The 6,625-nt window shown below is 42.5% G+C and overlaps 1 non-coding gene and 1 pseudogene across 1 annotated transcript; both read left to right on the top strand.

Moving 5' to 3' along the window:
• The first annotated feature begins 1,416 nt into the window (after positions 1-1,416).
• TRNAR-UCG (transfer RNA arginine (anticodon UCG)) lies at positions 1,417-1,490 on the top strand. The gene has a single exon. It is a non-coding gene; the product is annotated as a tRNA-Arg (tRNA).
• A 4,166-nt stretch (positions 1,491-5,656) lies between these two features.
• LOC147416938 (uncharacterized) lies at positions 5,657-6,423 on the top strand (annotated as a pseudogene).
• Positions 6,424-6,625: the final 202 nt, after the last annotated feature.

Here is a 6,625-nt window from a genome sequence, read left to right on the forward strand (position 1 = left end):
CTGCTTGCGGCTCTTAGATTTAAGACAAAAATGAATCCTGAGCCAATTGAGTCTCCAATTTTCAGTTCACCAATACAATAAAGACGCAGCCACAGGTTGAGTGTTGCGCGATTGTAAATCGAACACTCATTAAGATTTTGTACGGTGTTCGGTAGGTTCAATTCCTACAGCATCGAAAAGAATGCATTGGATGGATGCCTGGGCATTGAGAAAAAAGGACGCTAGGGTCTTTTTTTCGAATCGTTAAACATGCTACGACTTCTTTCCTTAAACTCACCAGTATAGTAAGGGCTTTTGGTACAGTATGTTACCGGCTCGAAAGAGCTCATGAAGACGTAGCCCATAGCATAAGGAACATGTACATCGTCTATACATATGGTTTCGATATCAGCACTTATGAATGTAGATTTATTTCTACCTGACTTATTCCCCAAGGTGTTATGTGGGTTGAATTCCCACGGTTGCGCATATGCTCATTTCATAAGGTGAAATCGATTGGTTCGATTCCAGTCGTGGGCTGCTATTAATATTAAGACCCAATTTTCAATTTAAAAAAGAACAACTCTACTATGTTAATTTTGTTAAAATTCCCCTTTATCGCTGTGCTGCTTTGTGTGATGTTTACAGGTCTGGTAATTGGCGCATTCTGTTGCCAGGTCAATCCGATGGAAATAATGTTCTTTCTTTGTAGAATGCAAGCTAGGTTTACAAATATCCAGGAACAACTCGCGCAGTTACAAGAGCATGCAGCAGAATTAGAGGATCAACTTACCCAAAGCCGCAACCTAAATAACGCGTTAACTGAGAAGGCCGAGGCTTCTGAGATTGACGCCGTGGAGGCAAAGCTCAAATTGTATAAGATATTAGTCGAAGCAGAACGTTATGTTGAACCTGCAACCTGCGACCAGGAGGCGATTAAAGGTCTTTGGGTACTGGTCCAGCGTTGGAGAAAGTACAAACTGGACATAACCCGCCATTTTCAAACGAAGCCTGAAGCTAATATAGCAGCAGGACCTTCTGAGGTTTTTCCTCCTTCAGACCTTCTATCCACAACACGTAAAGGAAAAGAATTAGCTTTGCCAGAGCGCCAGGGAACCGAACTTTCCTCTGGGGATCCCGGACCGAGTACAAGTGGAGAAGCCTCAGTCTCCAAAATATTTATCCCGGCTTCCTTGGAAGAATTTGTCGTCGACCCTGCCATTTCAGCCTTTTGTTCCTCACTTACTTTAAATTTTCTTAGTTTCCAGGGAATCCTTGGCTCACTCTGGGTTGGTATGACACTCCTTTTATCTTCTTTGATATTAATCAATAAATTAAGGTGTTTAGGGAAATTGTGGGATATAGTGAAGAGGTGGGTTGGCAAATGAAGGTAGCGCAGAGAACCAGGGGTTGGGCCGAGGAAAGCCCAACCCCCCCGCACCGATAGCTCAATTGGATAGAGTGTCTGGCTTCGAACCAGGTGGTTAGGGGTTCGAGTCCCCTTCAGTGCCAATGCCTCCGCCCATTTATGGCTTTATTTTGTTTTGAAACGAGCAAAAAACGAATAACAGGGATGGGGGCAACATGAATTCCATCCCACCGGGCCCCCTTGTTCGAGGTGTTGCCACGAATCTGGTTGATTATCCCGTTTTCTGCCCATTCGCTCCCCTAGCTTCTGTCCTTTTCCCGCTCTTCGGACATATTCACCCCGTGTGGGCAGCCCTTTGGATCGGACAAAGCACTAATCAATGGTTTTCGGGCTGGGCTTTCTTTCGCGGCTTCATTTCGGTTTTAAATCGCCGGGGTCCTGCGCAGGGCAGGCAACATCATTTCCCTTCTTTCCTTGCCACAGTACAGACGGCATTGCGGGGCGATCCTTTATTACGTATTATAAGAAACACTACAAAGGTAGCAATAAAGGTTAGAGGACGTGAAGGCGGAGTGGGAACGGAAGGACGCGCGCAGAATAATTGCTACCTCCCCTCCCACGCAGGGAAACGGAAAGGGGTCAATCACCCACAAGCTTTTTTCGTAACTTAGCTTTGCAAACAAAAGAATGGTAAGAAGGATAGGAATCGTTGTGACGGCGCAGGATCCACCCTGATCACCTTTGCTGAAGTCCGGTGTTGCTGAACAATACCAATGTGGTAAGGTGTTGCTAAACAAGACAATGTGCCACTTTCGTTTGCAGTCCACAATGCGCGAAAAGCGATTAGCTACGAATGGATAGGCATGGTCCAATGCCAGCGAGGGGCGTGATAGATAGATCATTGGGCCTGGCCTCGTAGTCGTAGTGCCGGTTTACGTGCTGGAATACCATGGGGAATGATGGATTTGCCATCAGCACCATCGCACGATCTTACATAGACACGTCGCCAGCGCATACCTGCTCACTAATGTACACAGTGGTAAACGGTAATCATAAGTACGTGTGTAAGATGGGCTTAGTACGAGAGGACCGGCATCGAGTCGTTGTCGAAATCATCTTCAACGAAAAAAAGTTATTAATGACCCTAAGGATTGAAAATTTCCTAAAAGCGAGAAAGACCTAACTTTTACCTTTTTAGTGACTAAGTTAGCGACTGACGCAAAATACACTCTTGCAGACACCAAAAATAGTGCAATTTACGAAAAAGACAGTAATTAGCCCTTCGCCAATCCGTTTGTATCATGGGTAATTTGGTAACCACATCTATAGTATAAAAAACATTTCTTTTGTCTTGACCTAGACCATACGATCTGAGGCTAAGCCCCTGCCCTGCTACGTGCCATTTAGTTTAGAAAACGTAAGTTATAGCAAGCGTAGCTCTGGAATTTTGGGTGGGGAGCCAGAGCGTAGCGATAAGACTGTTTCTTTACTTTTTTTTTGTTTTTTAATAATTATTATTAATTACAAAATGACGCTTGTAAGAAAAGGTAAGCAAAATCAACGTTTTAACTAATCCTTGGAATGGAACGGTTAAAGATTTAACCTTATCCTAACTCACAAAAAAGTAGCATAATTGGCATATTTAAGATGTACGGGTTTTTTGAGTTGAGGTGGATAACCAATCTATCCGATTGGTTCGTAAGACAGCCGCAGAAGCGATAGCACCGGAGAGCTCAATTACCTTTCATGCCCTTTCACTGGTTTTCACCATCCTAGCTTTCTTTCACTTTTTAGTGATAGTGATTTTATTTGTTTTTTTTTGTTTTCCCTCTTTTTTTTGCATTATAATATATGATTTCGCGGTGGTTTACGTAGGGTCCTATCGACCCATAGAACTCTACGGAAAGTGTAGACGGAAGTACAGGAGTAGTGTTGACGGAGGGTGTTGGCATTTTTGTTTTCGCCGTTGTTTAATCATAAAACACAAAGAACAGCCATGAATATTAGTATTAATAACCGCAAAACAAAGTTTTAAAGTAACAATGAATTTAGGTTGTTGTTTTAATTTTAAAAAGCCCCCAACAAACTCCCCGCAGGCTCCAACCCCTGGCCCAATTAATGAGGTTCCCCCCATTAACCTACCGCCAGCAGAAATTCGCCCATTTGAAACCGAACTTACTTTATCACACTGGGTTAAAGAGACGGCGCCGTCAAGTACATCCGCGGTGCCGCCGCAGGCTGCAGAGACAGCAGAGATAGTCAACCTTGCTTCACCTTTCGAATTCTTAAACTTTACTGTAATTTACATGATCGCCTTGGCCTTGATCATTCTAGCAGTCATTTACAGAAAACGTATAAACTTTTTAGTGTAAAGATGGCTCTTTTTCACGAACCACAAAGATATAGGGACTCTATACTTAATCTTTGGTGCTACGGCTGGAGTAATGGGCACATGCCTTTTGGTATCAATCTGTATGGAATCAACATAACCTGGCCACTAAATTCTTAGTGGAAATCATTAACCTTATAATGTGTTAATAATTGCTTACGCTTTTTTAATGACATCCCTTCCGGTTACGCTGGCGATGATAGGTGGATTTGGTAACCGGTTTGTTCTGATTCTTACAGGTGCACCCGACATGGCATTTCCATGATTAAATAATATCTTATTTCGGTTGTCGCCACCTTCGTTGTTGCTTCTATTAAGCTTAGCTCTAGTAGAGGTGGGCAGTGGCACTGGGTGGACGGTTAAAAAAAAAGGCCGTGCCCTGTGGAGACGTGGGGAACAGTAATTCCGCTCGATGCGGGAACGTCCTCGCTACAAAGAAAGAAGCCAAGCCGGGCCGCAGACCTTGAAAATCCAAACTACTGTATAAATCTTTACCACGAAAGGACAACCTGCTTGGGGGGATTTGCCCTCCCATCAGAGACTCAATGCGGAATATCTATCACTCCGCGGATGGCTCGTAGGTATGACAGATAAAGATAGCTGTTTTGGCATCATGCTCTAAGACGCAAGTACGGCTTAAGTATCCTTATTGCCTAAAGCAAGTACGATCCATGGTTTACTACGTTACGTCAGGAAGATGCTTGATGTAGGGTTTGTCGATGCGCATAAGATCATGGAAGTGTATTAAATCGAAGGATGCTAGCTAAGCCATCTGCTATAAGAATAATTGGGAAAAGTTTGAACTGAGAGATTGGATTCTCCAGAGCAAGGGAAAAGCTTTGTGACAGGGTGATGGATAAAGGTACAGTCTAATCCATACGGAAACATATGGCGTATAGTATTGAGTGAACATAACGCTGCTGAGGCTATTTAACACATGTGCTATCCCCCTTTGAGTAGTATAACCAGTTATTCTGGAGGAGCTGTTGATTTAGCCATTTTCAGTCCCTACCTATTAGGTGTTTTCTCTATTTTAGGCTTCATTAATTTTATAACCATTATCCTTAACACGCGTGGGCCTGGAATGACCATGTATAGATTACTTTTATTTGTTTGGTTTGTTTTAGTGACAGCATTCCTACTTTTACCATTCCTTCTCGTGCCGGCAGGTGCAACTACCATGTCATCAACCGATTGAAACTCTAATATCACTTTTTTTGACCCTGCTGGAGGAGGGGACCCTATCTCATACTAGCATCCTCCTTGGCTCCCTGGTTATCTAGAGGTTCATATCCCCATTCTATCAGGATTTGGTATCATTAGCTACATTGTTTCTACTTTCTTCAGAAAACCTGTTTTTGGTTATTTAGGCATGGTGTATGCCATGATTAGTATTGGAGTTCTCGGATTTACTGCTTGGGCTTATTATACGTTTACTGTAGGCTTAGACGTGGATACACGTGCCTACTTTACGGCGGCCATCATGACTATCGCCGTGCTTACTGGAATCAAGGTTCCTAGTCGGATTGTTATCATGTGGGGAGGCTCGATATAATACAAAACACTCATGTCATTTGCAGTAGGGTTTATTTCTCTGTTTACTATAGGAGGACTTACTGGTATAGTTTTGGCTAATTCCGGGATAGACGTTGCTTTATACGATACTTACTACGTGGTTGCATATTTTTATTATGCATCTTTTATGGGAGCTGTTTTTGCCTTATTTGTAGGGTTCTATTATTGGATAGGTAAAATGCCTGGTCTTTAATACCTAGAGACTTTGGGTTAAATTTATCTTTGGATTACTTTCTTTGGAGCGAATCCGACTTTCTCTCTCATGCATTTCCTAGGTCCTTCGGTATGCCATGTCGCATCCCTGATTATCCAGATGCTTACGTTGGATGGAATGCTTAAGTAGTTTCGGCTTTTATGTTTTCGTATTGGGGATCCCTTGTTTTTTTATAGTAGTTTTTAAAACTTTGAGCGATGGGAACAGGTGTGCTCCAAGTCCTCGGGCTGGTGAATAGAATTCAACCATATTTGAATGGATGGTCTACAGTCCTCCAGCTTTTCATACTTTCGGAGAACTTTCAGCTATCAAGGAAACCACAACCGTTTCGAGAGATCCCCCGTGGTTTTGTTGATGCCTTTGCCAGTCGGGAATGTCGATCTCGGTGTAGTCGATTTGTATCGTCCAGTGATCAATCGACTTCATGCAGAATCTCCTTGGAGATATGCATTCGATCATTGCGAAGAGCTCAAAACCGTCATTGAGACCTTTCAACAAGGGCGGCTATTAAGGCCTGAAGATACTTATGATTTCATCCCAACAACTGTATCCCGAACAGTTGAACTCGTTATTAGGGTCAATATTTAGCAGTATTCGCCCTAACTTGGATGTATTTGCTAAAGCACAATACTTAATAGTATCTAAAACTTTGGAAGAGCAAAGTTCGAATTGTTTCTTAAAATTCATTAACATTACACACCGTACAGTAATAGACATGGGAATTGCTATTCCCGATCAGGATTTAGATCAGATTATTGCGACTGTACTTCCACAGGTTCGTCCAGATTCACCGTAGCTGTTACTAACGACCTTTTGGTACACATCATACCGCTGTTTCACACTTACGAGAAATTATTAGCCTTTCATAAGTTTCTTAACTTAAATGGTTTAATATAAATGAGTACAAACAGAACTTGAAAATACAAAATATAACGCTGGGGGAAGGTCCGATCCCTTCCTTCGGAGGTTGGCGGAGCCGGATTAAGCATTGGTTTGCTAAATCAACTCAACAATACATTGTATCATGGGTTCGAATCCCATTTCTCTACACTACACTTTTCCTGATGTTTATGCTGAAGTACAGTACAGAATCGAAAAA

This window comes from Adiantum capillus-veneris, unplaced genomic scaffold (genome assembly GCF_014529385.1).
Source record: "Adiantum capillus-veneris isolate H3 unplaced genomic scaffold, ASM1452938v2 Hic_scaffold_346, whole genome shotgun sequence".
Taxonomy (NCBI): domain Eukaryota; kingdom Viridiplantae; phylum Streptophyta; class Polypodiopsida; order Polypodiales; family Pteridaceae; genus Adiantum; species Adiantum capillus-veneris.